The sequence below is a fragment of the Narcine bancroftii genome, chromosome 4, assembly GCF_036971445.1.
Source record: "Narcine bancroftii isolate sNarBan1 chromosome 4, sNarBan1.hap1, whole genome shotgun sequence".
Taxonomy (NCBI): Eukaryota; Metazoa; Chordata; class Chondrichthyes; order Torpediniformes; family Narcinidae; genus Narcine; species Narcine bancroftii.
Genome location: NC_091472.1, coordinates 72,090,077 through 72,104,734, shown reverse-complemented (window position 1 = coordinate 72,104,734; position 14,658 = coordinate 72,090,077). Strand labels below are relative to the sequence as shown.

General features: G+C 41.8%; 2 long non-coding RNA genes across 3 annotated transcripts in view; both read left to right on the top strand.

The window, feature by feature from the left end:
* LOC138760675 (uncharacterized) overlaps positions 1–14,658 on the top strand; it is a 254,735-nt gene that overhangs the window by 116,654 nt on the left and 123,423 nt on the right. The gene's annotated exons all lie outside the window — the stretch shown is intronic.
* Positions 5,518–7,769, top strand: LOC138759870 (uncharacterized). 2 transcript variants are annotated; one of them, XR_011355176.1, is made up of 2 exons: positions 5,518–5,564; positions 7,702–7,769. It is a non-coding gene; the product is annotated as an uncharacterized lncRNA (long non-coding RNA). The 2 variants fall into 2 exon arrangements; XR_011355177.1 differs by having other exon boundaries at positions 5,527–5,977.

The following is a 14,658-nucleotide window of genomic DNA, read 5'->3' as shown; positions in this document are numbered from 1 at the left end:
TCTGGGCCTTAAAGGGTTGTATCCCTAGCCAGGTCAGATCATTCCGGACTGGTCGGCCACCTGTGAAGAGCTCTGGTCTTTTGCTAATAAAAGCCTTGGTTTGGATCAACAAGTCTTTGGTTCTTTCGACGAGCTCTACAATTTTATTAGCAAAATAATTTTTTTTTGAAAGGGATGGAGCATTTAACTCGGCCAGAAAATCCTTGATATCGACCCACAGTCAGCTACAGCCTTCAAAGCCTTTAACTTCTGGCTGCTGAACTTTGAAAACTTCCTGAGATTCATTCAGGTAGAGGAGGATAACCAGCATCTAACAGCATTGCTGTCTATGGTGTCCTTGAGAGTCTACGAGAACATCCAGGATGAGACCACTTACACCGCAGCCATAAAGGTACTGAAAGGACTGTATGATCAACCGGTGAACAGAGTTCATGCCCGGCTCGTGCTTGCGTCGAGGAAGCAACAGCCCGGCGAGTCCAGCAGGGCATATTTACAAGTATTAAAGGCATTGGGCAAGGACTGTAACTGTGTGGACAAAACTGCTGCCGAGATCACAAATGATCTCGTCCGGGATGCCTATGTGGCCGGGCTCAAATCGAATGAAGTGAGGCTGCGCTTGCTCGAACAAGGGGTAGAAAAACTAGAGGACGTGGCCCGGATTGCAATCACAATGGAGGATGCAGCCTTAAAGTCCACCGAGCTCTCTAGGGACTGGACCCCTCGTTCTGATGTGAGTAGAGTGCCCTTCTACCCTACCACCCCCCGAGATACTGACGGCCTTTCAGCTGCTGCTACACTACCCCGTGCGAACCCGAAATGTTATTTCTGCGGGAGGGACAAGCACAGCAGGTCCCAGTGCCCAGCAAGAAAAGCCAAGTGCCAGAAGTGCCTTAAAAACGGCCACTTTGCTGCAGTCTGTAGGTCTAAAATGGCCGCCGGCAAACACAGTGCCTCGTGTGAAGCCCAATCGCCACTATCCCATTCAAACTCTTCTTCCCCAGAGTTCTCGTCCAATGAGAACGAGGGCTCCCCTGCACGGCAACGCCTGACGTCACGGAGATGCCGAACCTGGAAGGGGCAGCCCACCCTCGCAACCATGGTGTTGGCCCGCCTCTCGCCCCCGTGCGGAACACTCGACGCTACCGCCACTGCTGCTGCCGCAACAGACACCCCCGGGGCCGACGTTACCGCCGCTGCTGCCGCCGCTGCTGCCGCCGCCGCACACACCCCCGGGGCCGCTGCTGCCGCCGCCACAGCCACCCCCGTGGCCAACCTGGTACTCACCCTAGCGTCCTTCGCCGACGACCGCCAGGCCCAACCGCCGCGACCAACGACCTACCCACCGCCAATCGCGAGCAACTACAAACCCCACTACTTACCATTCACCTGCCAATGCTGCCACAACAGCACTTCCGGGAGGTCCTCCAACCTGCTCCTCGAGCGTTGACTACGTCATCCCGTGTCGTGACGTCATCCCGTGTCGTGACGTCATCCCGTTGCGTGATGTCATCCCATTGCGTGACATCATCGCGCAAAACTCCCCTGTCAGCTGCTTCAATAACATTAAACCAGCAATGGTCTCATCCCCTCACCAGAGCAATGGAACTGATTAAAGTGCACGGACACTACACCAATTGCTTATTTGACTCTGGGTCAACTGACAGTTTTATCCAGCCAGATCTGCTCTCCGTTGGGGACTTGACATTATCCCCACTACCCAGAGGATCTCATTAGCCACGAGGTCGCACTCGACTGGGATAAAGGGGTATTGCATCGTCACGCTGGAAGTACAGAGCGTGACGGTCATCCACTTCAAATTATTCGTCCTTCCCCAATTGCGCGCCCCAGTGTTGCTGGGATTAGACTTCCAGTGTCAGTTCCAAACGGTGTCCCTACACTTTGGGGGACCCCACGCCCCCCTCTCTGTCTGCCATTGCCCCACCCTCGAAGCACCCGAGCAACCCACCCCCGTGCCCCGGGGCCAATCCTGCAGCCTTTCCACACTCCGGATTGCCCCGCCAGCACTCTTCGCAAACCTCACCCCTGGCTGGAAGCCTGTGGCCACCAAAAGTCGGCAATGTAGTTACAAAAACAGGCAATTCATTAGGAGTGAGGTGCGTAGATTGCTGAATGAGGGCATCATTGAACCCAGTTCAAGCCCCTGGAGAGCCCAGGTGGTGGTTGTCAAGAATGGGGAAAAACTACGGATGGTGGTCGACTATAGCCAGACCATTAACCGCTTCACGCTCCTGGATGTGTACCCCCTGCCAAACATCACGGATGTGGTGAACCAGATCGCCCAATACCGCATTTTCTCCACTATTGACCTACGTTCGGCCTACCACCAGCTCCCGAGCCGCTGCGAGGACCGACCATTCACGGCCTTTGAAGCGAATGGGCGGCTATATCAATTTCTCAGGGTACCATTCGGGGTCACGAATGGTGTCGTGGTCTTCCAGCGGGAAATGGACAGGATGGTGCACCAGAACGGGCTAACCGCTACCTTCCTATATCTGGACAATATCACCATCTGCGGCCACAACGTGCAGGACCACGACACCAACCTACACAAATTTCTTCAAACTGCCCGTCGGCTGAACCTGACTTACAATTTGGACAAGTGTGTCTTCCGGACCACACGACTCGCTATTCTAGGTTGTGTGGTGGAGAACGGGATAGTCATGCCAGATCCTGACCGCATGCGTCCCCTAATGGACTTACCCCCCCCCCCCCCCACATACCCAGAAAGCTCTCAAACGTTGCCTGGGCCTTTTCTCGTATTAAGCCCAATGGGTTCCATACTACGCCGACAAGTCGCGTCCTCTTATCAAGACCACCTCCTTTCCCCTCTCGACCGAAGGCACAGCGGCTTTCGATCGAATCAAATCCGACATCGCTGCTGCGACGCTGCACGCGATCGATGAGTCTGTCCCGTTTCAAGTCGAGAGCGATGCATCCAACTTCGCTCTGGCAGCCACCTTGAACCAGGCCGGTCAGCCTGTAGCCTTCTTCTCCAGAACCCTCCAGGGTCCGGAGAGTAGACACTCCTCGATCGAGAAGGAGGCCCAGGCCATAGTTGAAGCGGTGCGTCGTTGGAGACATTACCTCGCTGGGAGGCGCTTTACACTGTTGACTGATCAACGCGCAGTCTCCTTCATGTTCAGCAACACCCAGCGTGGTAAGATAAAAAACGACAAAATCGCCAGATGGAGAATCGAACTCTCCACCTTTAACTGTACCGGCCTGGTAAGCTCAATGACCTGCCTGACGCGCTCTCCAGGGGGACGTGCGCCAGCATACAGATGGACAGACTACGGAAACTCCATGAGGCGCTCTGTCATCCAGGGGTCACTAGGTTTGCTCACTTTGTCAAGGCGCGCAACTTACCCTACACAGTCAAGGAGATCCGCTCCATGACCCGAGCCTGTTCGGTGTGCGCTGAATGCAAGCCCCACTTCTTCCGTCCGGATAACTCCCACGTTATCAAAGCCACCCGCCCCTTCGAGCGTCTTAGCGTAGACTTTAAGGGGCCCCTTCCGTCGACCACTCGTAATACCTACATCCTTACAGCCATCGACGAGTACTCCCGCTTCCCATTCGCTGTGGCCTGCCCAGACACCACTGCCACCTCAGTGATACAGGCCCTTCACAGTATTTTCACCATCTTCGGGTACCCCAATTCCATCCACAGTGATAGGGGGTCCTCATTCATGAGTGCAGAGCTGCGACAGTACCTTCTGGTATCGCTTCAAGCAGGACCACGAGCTATAACCCACGCGGTAACGGCCAGGTCGAGAGGGAGAATGCCACCATATGGAGAGTGGTTACACTGGCTCTCCGGTCTAAAGGTCTCCCCACCTCTCACTGGCAGGAGGTTCTCACTAGTGCCTTACACTCCATCCGCTCCCTCCTATGTACTGCAACAAATGCCACCCCCCACGAAAGGATGTTCCTTTTCCCGAGGAAATCCAAATCAGGAACCACTGTACCGGCATGGCTCACCGTCCCTGGCCCCGTCCTTTTGCGACGCCACGTCCGGCACTCAAAGAACGACCCCTTGGTCGACCGAGTGACTCTACTCCACGCGAACCCACATTACGCCTACGTTGAGTTCCCAGACGGGCGGGAGGACACTGTTTCGGTGCGGGACCTAGCTCAGGACGCGGTAGACCCAGCAAACCCCCCAACCCAACCTTCCCCAACTCCTTATTCTCCAGGCCCCGTGCCACAACAGAAGGACCAACAGCACCCCAATGACCCGGGCCACCCTGCCGACCACACGACTGGGGAATTGAGCGTCGGAGCAGTCGCACCCGACGAGCCCGCTGGCAACACCACTCCAGCGACCCCAATCCCGGCACCACGGCGGTCACGCCGGATGGTCAGACCCCCTGACCGCTACAGTCCTTGACCTACCCCTTCCTTTCATTCTCTCCCTCGTTTTTGTTTTTTTTTCCCAGGGTCAATTCTCCAAGAAGGGGTGAATGTGATAGTACAGATCTATCACCAATGTACATAGTGTATATAGTTACTGTATCTAGACTGTGCTTACAGCGATTGGCTGAGAGCTAAGCCACGCCTACTGTCTGGACCTTAAAGGGTTGTGTCCCTAGCCAGGTCGGATCATTCTGGACTGGTCGGCCACCTGTGAAGAGCTCCGGTCTTTTGCTAATAAAAGCCTTGGTTTGGATCAACAAGTCTTTGGTTCTTTCGACGAGCTCTACAGTGACTCATTAAATTGATTTTGTCATAGACGTTAGAAAGTTGTGTTGGATGTGTGTGTTTCAGACTGGAGATCTGACTTGTGATGGTCTGCATATCTTTGCTGGGTGGGTGGGTTCTATATGGATGAAAATGAATTCAATTTGATAGTATGCAAGTTAGTAAATTGTGGGTAGTGAGGAAGATGTCAAGGGATAAGGCGGGATATAGATCAATTGGAAATTTTATCAAAGAAATGGCCGGCGGAATTCCATCTGGATCTGTGAGCATTTCAGTAGTCAACTATAAGAGGAAAATATTCAGCAAATAGCAGGTCCCTTAATCGTATTGATGTAAAGAGGGATCATGGGATGCAAGTCCCTCACTCCTTGGAAGTAGCAACACAGGGGATAGGGGTGGTAAGGAGGGCACACATACTTGCACTCAGGCAATGAATGTAGAAGTTTGTACATCATGTTGCAGCTGTCAAAAACTTTGTTTCGGCACATTTGGAATATTGTATGCATTTTTGATTGCCACAATATAGGAAAGATGTGGAGATGATGAAGAAGAGATTTGACAATGTTGCTGGATTGGAGAGTGTTGGCTAGGTAAGGATAGGTTAAACAGACTTGGATCATTTTCTCTGGAGGGTGAGAGGGTGATCTGTTAAAGGACAGCCAAGTTTCTTTATATGTCTCAGGTGGTTTTGCCTGTTGCCAGGCTTGTTGCTAGGTAGAATGACATCACAAAGGAATCATTACTCACTTGTGACATAAGCTTTATTCTGCAGGTCAAATTATTTCACTGTGCTAAGTATGTATCATCACTCAGCTGTTTCCAAGTAACCAAGTGCTTCTGATGTAAATGGTTCCGTCATTTGGGATTAACAAAATTTTCCCTCCATTTTATGTCTTGAGACTTATAGTGATTTTTGCAATTTCTCATGCCTTTGGGGCATTTGGATGTTTTTTTGGAAAGATGACTGAAAGAATGCTGTTTATCTAAATCAAAATGGCATCAGTACTCTTGCAGAGATAAGTACCGAGCAGAAGATGGGGATATAAATTAATGCTGCAGCCCAGTGTCTATCTGGATTTGAGAGCAATGATGGCTAATTGTAACACTACTAGAATGTGAGAAGGTTTAAGTAATGAGCAAAAAAAAAGAAAAGATCATGAGGTAGTGAAAGATTGTTGTAGAAAAGGGAATATTCTTAATTCGAATTAAATGAGACAAAGGGAGAATGGCATTGACCTGGAATCTATAGACATAGGTAACCATCTTTTTCAGGCGTCTGTGTTAGATGCAGGATTTAAGGAATTATATAGATTAGGTATCAAAAGTTATAAAGATCTTTTTGTTCGAGATAAGTTTGCCTCTTTTGAAGAATTGTCAGATCAATGTAATCGTTCTAATAGACAATTTTTAGATATTTACAAGTTAGGCATTTTATTCAGTCCAAACTTTCTGATTTTCCTGAAATCTCAAATTCAAATATTCTTGATTTATTCTTTAACTAACAGTCCATTCATGGTGGATTAATATTTATTTATAATGACATTGGATTTAAGATGGCTGGGATTAAAAATAATTGGGAATGTTATTTAACTATAACATTGTAGATGAAGTTTGGTACTCTACTCTTAGGTTAATTAATATTTCCTCATTTCGCGCAAGACATTGTTTATTAGATGTGATGCTTAGAATACATATGTCCAAACTCAGATTACCTCGCTTTTATGCAGAAGCTGATCCACTATGTAATTAGTGTAAAATTTTTGAAGCTTCCATTGATTCATATGTTTTGGGAGTGCCCCAATTTAGGAATATTTTGGGAAAAAAATTCAAAACTTTATCAATGGATTTTTAAGATCAAAATAGAATCATTCCCTTTAATTGCCTTGTTTGTTTTTTTCTTGTGAACCGGATATATCTTTGTCCTCATTCCAGGAGAAAGTTTTAGCTTTTATCATGTTGATAGCCATTCGAGCAATTTTAAATAGTAAGGTGACTCTTTGTCTACCCTTATAGAGGGGTTACATGATGTAATGTTCTACTTAAGTTTGGAGAAAATTAGACACAACATTAAAGATAGAAAGTTTCAATTTGAAAGGATGTGGGGCCCATTCATAGAATACTATCATAATTGGAAGAATTAAGAAGTTTGGATGCTCTGGTGATTCTCTGTCTAGTTTCTGAAGGTCACTATTTGATCCATATTTTTACATCCTTTTCTTCAAGGTGGTCCTTATGAGAGGGTGGGTTTAGAATAGATCCAGTTTTAGGGTTTTTTTTTATTTTTATTCTTTTATTAGATATGGGCTTAATTATGGTTGCTATAGATCAGATCATTAAATTAGACAGAATTTACCCTTTGTTTCGATCAAGGGATTGTCTAATGTTGTTTACTTAGTTTCTATCCAGAATTATTTTTAAGAAATTTTGTTAAGTAAACAAATATGACCTGTTATTTGTTTTACTAGGGACTTTGTATGTAAGATTTATATGTTAAACTCAATAAAAATATTTTCAAAAGAAAAGTCCACAGAAAAAGGATGGGAAATAATATATTTTGTATATATTAAAGGGAAATATTATGAGATAAAAGTAAATGGTTACATCTGGTTCATGTGCATTAACATTAAAAAAAAAAGATCTAAAATGATTAAAACAAATCCACACAGTTGAAGGGGCCCTTCTTTCACTGGAATGGACAGTGAAGGACAGTAAAGATTTAATGATGGTGTTGCTTGACTGAAAAATGTCTAATTCATAAGATTAAATGTGTCCCATACAAAATTAATTGGGCAGAAAATGTATGAAGCAGTTTGACAGACCACTTACGGCAAATATTTTGTTATGAATGATTTTAAAATAAGAACATAAGAATTAGGAGTAAGAATTGGGCAAATGGCCCCTCAAGGTCATGTCTGATTTTCCATCTTAATGCTATTTTCCACCACTATAATCAAACCTCTTGTTTCTCTTCATACCTAGATATCTCTTGCCATCATTGAACAAGATGTCCAAATTAAAGTAAAACTGCTGCTTGCACATGATACATATTATTCTATTAATGTGCATATTAATGTGTCTATTGAGACATCTCTTAAATGTTACTACAGTATCAGCTACAAAGAAGAGGTGGAAAACCTTGTGATATGATGCGAGAAAAACAACCTAAGTTTCAACATGGACAAGATGAAGGAGATGATCATGGACTTCAGGAGGGCCAGGAATGTCCACCCTCCACTACACATGAATAACTTGGTAATGGAAAGAGTAGAGAGCATCAAATTCGTTAGAGACGACATAATGAATAACCTATCATGGACAAACACCTCATTTGTCAAGAAGGTGCAACAGCGACTACACTTCCTGAGAAGACTAAAGTGGGCTAAACCTACTGGCCACCATCATGTCAACTTTCGATAGGAGCTCTAGTGAGACCATCCTGGCTGGTTGGATTCCAGTGTGGTACGGTGGCTGAAGAGAATTGGATTGGAGGTCAATTCACAGGATCATAAAAGTGGCAGAAAGGATCACTGAGGTCTCCCTCCTTCCCGTCAGTGTGATCTACCAGGATTGTAGTCTGAAGAGGGCATGCAAAATCGGGAGGACCCTTACCAGCCTGCACGCAGCAAATCTATAAATTAAATCGTTCATCTACACTCATCAGAATAGAGATATGGGAGTTTCAGAGCCAGCACCACCAGGCTGACAAACAGCTTCTTCCCATGGGCAGTGAGAAGCTGAATGACCAAAGGAACTGCTCACACTAACCATCCGAGACTCTAATCTTTACTAAACAATATAAATATATATATATATATATATATATATATATACACACATATATATATTTACCCTGCGCATGTGTTGTTCGTCTCTATTTTTAAAAAGTCTTTATTTCTTTGAAGAATCATTAATAGTAATACAAAATACATTCCATAAAGAAAATTTTATAAAAATATATAATAAAATTTAAAAAAAAACAAAAAAAGGAAAAAAAAAACAAGAGAAAAACAATAAATCAAATCCCCACATCCCCCCACCCCATCAGCCAGCTTTCTTAAGGAGAGCTAAAAATATATAAATAGAAACTAAAAGTATATAATAAATCAAAATATATCTAAATGCATATATTCCAAATATGGTAACCACTTATTAACAAAAACAGAATAATCGTCATGTAGATTATATGTAATTTTTTCCATAACACTACAAGTTTTCAATTCATTATGCCATCGCATTATATTAATCATTATATTATCTTTCCATGTACTTGCTACACATTTTCGAGATACAGACAATGCTAAATATATAAATCCAATTTGAAATTTATTCAACCCTAATCCCTTTAAAGGAATCATATAATCCATTAAAAAAATAGATGGATCTAATGGTAACTTAAAATTATATAATTTTTCCAAAATTAACTTAATTTCATCCCAGAATGGTTGTACATGCACACAAGACCAAACAGCATGTAAAAAAAGTTCCAGTACATGCACCACATCTGAAACAAGGACCTGAATTACTAAAACCATGTTTTTTTCAATTTCTCTGGGGTTAAATATAACTGATGCAGAAAATTATAATTAACCAAATTCCATACCACACATTCGTCAATTTAATAACACTATCATGACACATAGCTGCCCAGTAGTCTTCAGGAAAAACAAAAACTAAATCATTTTCCCATTTAAGCTTAGACTTCTCCCATTCTGACTTATCCATATTATCTTGTAATACTTGATACATAACAGAAATATAACCCCTTTTTGGTATAGAAGAAATCAAAGACTCAAATTCCATCAATACAGGTAAAATCATCTCTCTATCATACATATTTTTCACCAAAGATCGAAGTTGATAATAAACAAAGAATTTTCAGCAATATCAAAACGCTCTTTCAATTGATTGAAAGAATCTGTCCTTCAACAATCCTATAATGTTTTTATACTCTTAGAATCCCAACTCTTTAAATGACTATTAAGCATTGAAAAAGAAATAAGCTGATTATTATATAATGGAATTAAAATTGACAATTGACCTTTTGATCCTAAAATCTTTTTTTTTAATCCATAATTTTACTAGATGTTTTAATATCAGCATATTATATTCCCTCAACAAATTTACATTCCATCGAAATATAAATTGATACACCTCAACTTCAGAAATACAGGCCATCTCAACTTTAGCTCAACTTGGGGGCTGGTCCAAATCCATCAATCTATGAATAAATTTCAACTGGGCTGCTTCATAATAATTTTGAAAATGAGGTAATTGAAGCACACCTAATGCATATTTCCAAGTAAGTTTATTTAATGCTACATGTGGTAGTTTACCTTTCCATAAAAATTCTCTTGTAACTTTATTTAAATTCTGAAAGAAACTCTTTGAAAGAGAACATGGTATTGATTGAAATAAATATTGAATACGAGGAAAAATATTCATCTTAATACAATTAACTCAACCAATTAAAGTTAACAGAATATCTTTCCACTTAATTAAATCTGCTTTAATCTTTTTTAATAATGGAACATAATTTAACTTGTATAAAGATTGATACTCAATATTTACAAATATTCCTAAATATTTAATTTTATCAGACCATTTCAGTTTTATAATATTTTTATACTCTGAATAATCTCCTTCTCCGACTGGTACAATTTCACTCTTATCCCAGTTAACTTTATATCCAGATAATGTTCCATATTGTAATAAACATTCGCGTAAATGTGGCAATGATTGTTCTGGGTTTGTTGAATATATCAAAACATCATCTGCAAACAAATTAATCTTATACTCTTCATCCATAACTCTCATCCCTCTTATCTGTTCATTCTGCCTTATTGTTTGAGCTAACAGTTTAATAGCCAATGCAAACAGAGCTGGTGGTAATGGATAACCTTGTCAAGTTGAATGTGTCAATTTAAACGAGGATGAAACTTGACCATTCGTCACCACCCTAGCAGTGGGGTTTGTATATAAACCTTTAACCCAACCAATAAAAAAGGGCCAAATTTAAACTTCTCCAATACTTTAAATAAAAAATCCCATTCGACCCTATCAAAGGCTTTTTCTGCATCAAGCGCAACCAGCACGGTTGGGGTGCTGTCATGTCTGGTTGAGTACCTGCATGTTTTGTATCAAGTACTGTAGAATGCTGTTTTGTCAGGTTGTACTTGTGAATCCAGTGATAATAAACTTGAATTTGCTTCCACTGATATTCTTGGTGGCCCATTCCAGATATCTACCACGCTGTCTTAAAAAGTTTGTTCTGTATATTTCTTGAAATTCTCCACCCTCATCGTCATTAGCTTAAATGCATGTCCTCTAGTATGTCACATTTATACCCCAGGGAAAAAATTCTGACTTCTACTCTATCAATGCCATATAGATATGTATGTAAACACACACACACACACACACACACACACACACACACACACACACACACACACACACACACACACACACACACACACACACACACACACACACACATCAAAAACTGGTCCCTGTAGAACAGCACTGGTCATGGATCTCCAGCAGAATAACATTGTTCCACTGTTACCAATTCCAAATTCAAACTATCAATTCAATGAGGATCCCATGTATCTGTAACTTTTTGTATCATTATACTATGAGGGACCATGTTCTATGTTAACACCCACTGGCCTTCCCTTATCAACCACGTTGTCACTTCAAAAAAGTTCATTCACATTTCTAAGACATGATTTGCCTTGCAAAATGCAAATTGTTCTTAATCTGACCATCTCTTTCTACATGTCTAAATCCTATCCCTCAGTATCTTCTCCAATATGTTCGCTATCTCTGATGTTAAGCTAACTAACCTATACTTTACTGGATTATCCTTGAACAATTGTACAACATTGGCTACTCTTAGGTCCTCCAGGACCTTACCTGTTGCTGATGAAGAAGCAAATATCTTTGTCAAGGCCCTAGGGCTCAACAATCTCCTCACTTGCATCTGAGTAAAGTTTCAACTAGCCTTCCGTATTCTTCTAGTGTACAGCAATCACATGGTTTCTGCGATCTTAATCAAGAAATTTATCCACATCTCTGTCCTTCTTCTCTAATTTTGTTTCTTGGTAATAAACACATCCTCTTTGCATCTTTCCTGCCAAAGAAGTTCAGTTTGGTAGTTTGTAAGTGAATGTTGGAATCTGGAGGAATTTGGGAAATGTAGGAAAAGTAAAATAGGATCAGTGTGGCTGTATTAAAGGGTAGTTGGAGTAACATAGGAGACCTATTTAAGTTTCCATGATGTAAATAATGTCAATTACTATTCATATAAGGATTGGTTATTAGTTGGGACCCCACTCCAAAAAAGAATTTTGTGGATTTTTTGAGATGTGATGCTTAGAAGCATAGTGGAACCAGGAACAGCATATACAATTCTTAAAGAGCATGAAGAACATAGTACAGGCCCTTTGTCCCACAGTGTTGTGCTGTCCTAATTACCTTTAATAGCTGCCTTTAATTTCCCTCCTGCAAAACCATCAATTTTTCTCAGTTCCATGAACCTATCTAATGGTTGCTTAAAGGGTTCTATTATACCTGCATCCACCATCATTGCTAGCAGTGGATTCCATGCACACAACACTCTGAGTGATGAACATACCTCTTACATCCCTGTTGTACTTAGTTCCAAGCACCTTAAATCTCTTCAGCCCTGGGAAAAGCCACTGGTCATCCTCTGTCGCCTCAAGGTGAAAATACCCAAGTTCACTCAACCTATCCTCAAAAGGCATGCTCTCCAGTCCAGATAAATCCTTGTAAATTTCCTTGCACCTTCTCTAGAGCATCCACATTCTTTTTGTAGTGAGTTGACTAGAATTGTCCACAATATTCCAAGTGGGGTAAAACCAAGTTTTTATACAGTTTCAATATTACCTCATAGCTCACCAAACACCTTCTTAACAAAACTCTCAATCTAGATCAGGCAGCAACTTTGGCCCCAAGCTCTCTCAGTTCTTCCACACTGCCCAGAGTCCTTCTATTAACATTGTATTCTACCTTCAAATTTGACCTATGGAAATGAGCCACTTTACATTTTTCTGGGTTAAATTCCTTCTGCCACTTCTCAACCCAGCTCTACATCCTATCAATATCCCTTTGTAACAAGTTCATCCTTTTTGGTTTAAAATTAGGATTTTTCTTCAAAATTTGTTTCAAATTCAATTTCCTTTGGATCCAAAAATTTTTTTGTTCGGTTATTTTACTCCGTTAGTGGACTTGGAGTTGGAGAAGTTTCAGACAGCGTTTATTCGTCTAACATTGAGAGTTGCTCATAAATGTATTGCCATGTCTTGGAAAGATGAAGCGGAGTTAAATGTAGTTCGATGGCATCATGAGTTGAAGTCGTGTATCTATATGGAGAAAATAACATATAATTCACATAATAATTATGATTTGTTTTGTTAAGATGTAGACACCATATATGAAGAATATGAATTTAGTAATATTGTAAATTATTGAATGTTTTTGTTTATTTTTAATGCTTCCCTTTAGGGATCTGTTGTGGGAGGGGAGAGGGTATGGGTTTGTTCTACTATTTTATTATTAGACTACTTATTCTGTAAAAGTCTGTTTATTTTTATTGAAAAAATACTAAATAAAGTTAAAAAATATCCCGTTGTAACATTTGGAAACCCTCCAGAACATCGTTTCCCAGATTGGGTTCCACGGAACCCAGGGTTTCCGTACAAAGGCGCAGAGGTTCTGCAAAAGAAATGACAGGGAGTAAAAATGATCTTCACGGGTGAAGCTGGTGACTGTGGGCCAGAGTCGGCACTGTGCCGTTGCCAGGGTGATGCACATGATGGTTCTGGGAGTAGGTGGCGGTGGCATGGTGTGTGAGGAGGGGGCTCTGAAATACTGGTGTCCAGCCTGTCACCTGCGGTAAGGTGTGTGTGGCTGGCAGTGTCTGATGCAGGGGGCAACCCAGGCCATGGTGGGGATGGCCTGGGCCGTGACGGGGTGCAAGGGGTAGCAAGTTCAGTCCGGAACCATGGCGGGGAATGAAGGGTGGTGGTGGTGGCCTGGGCCATTACTTTTTTTAAAAATTATGCTTGTGTGTATACCAAATCTGTTAAACTGTAACTGATGATTGGGGTTCCACAATTTCTAAGTGCTCCCAAGAGAGTTCCATGAGCTATAAAGTTTGGGAATTCCTGTCCACAACACTACCACTCACCTCCCACATTCCAAAGACGTATGGGGTTAGTTGATTAATTGGTCACATGGGTGTATTTGGGCAACACAAGCTCATGGCCCAGAAGATCCTGTTAACCATGCTGTATCTCTCAACTAAACTAAATCTGTGCACTACACGCAATTTACAGTGGGCAATTGGCCTATTACATTCCAAAAAATTCATTGTCTATCTGCATCATATCCTGAGAGACAATCATCTTACTCAATTTTTCTCTCGAATGATGTTAACTGACCTGCACAGCATGTCCTGCTTGGTGATTCAATACCTGATTGGGCTTGCTGCTGGACATTTAATCTAATGCTTGACTATTCTGTTTCTTCATTTAACCTGAGTAAACAGGTCAATATTAATTGATTAAATCTTCAGCATTTGTCACCACCTTAGATGATGCGTTAAATTCACAGAAAATTATTTTACAATTTTAGAATCTTTATCAATGATAACCCAAAATATCTGAGTGCCTGACTTAGCAGCCTATAACTATTGCCACCATGCATCTCAGAATGATGCTGAATAAAAGAGTTTCAATTAAATACATAGCCTGCTTCCACCTGTGATTAAATACTGGAAAATGTGATGGATTATGTTATATTTTATATTGTAGATAGATATGTTTTAAAAGGAGATAAATTGTGTTTTTTTTTAGTTAGGTCACAAAAGGATACAAATACTTCACAACATAGATCTCATTTAAAATACCAGAG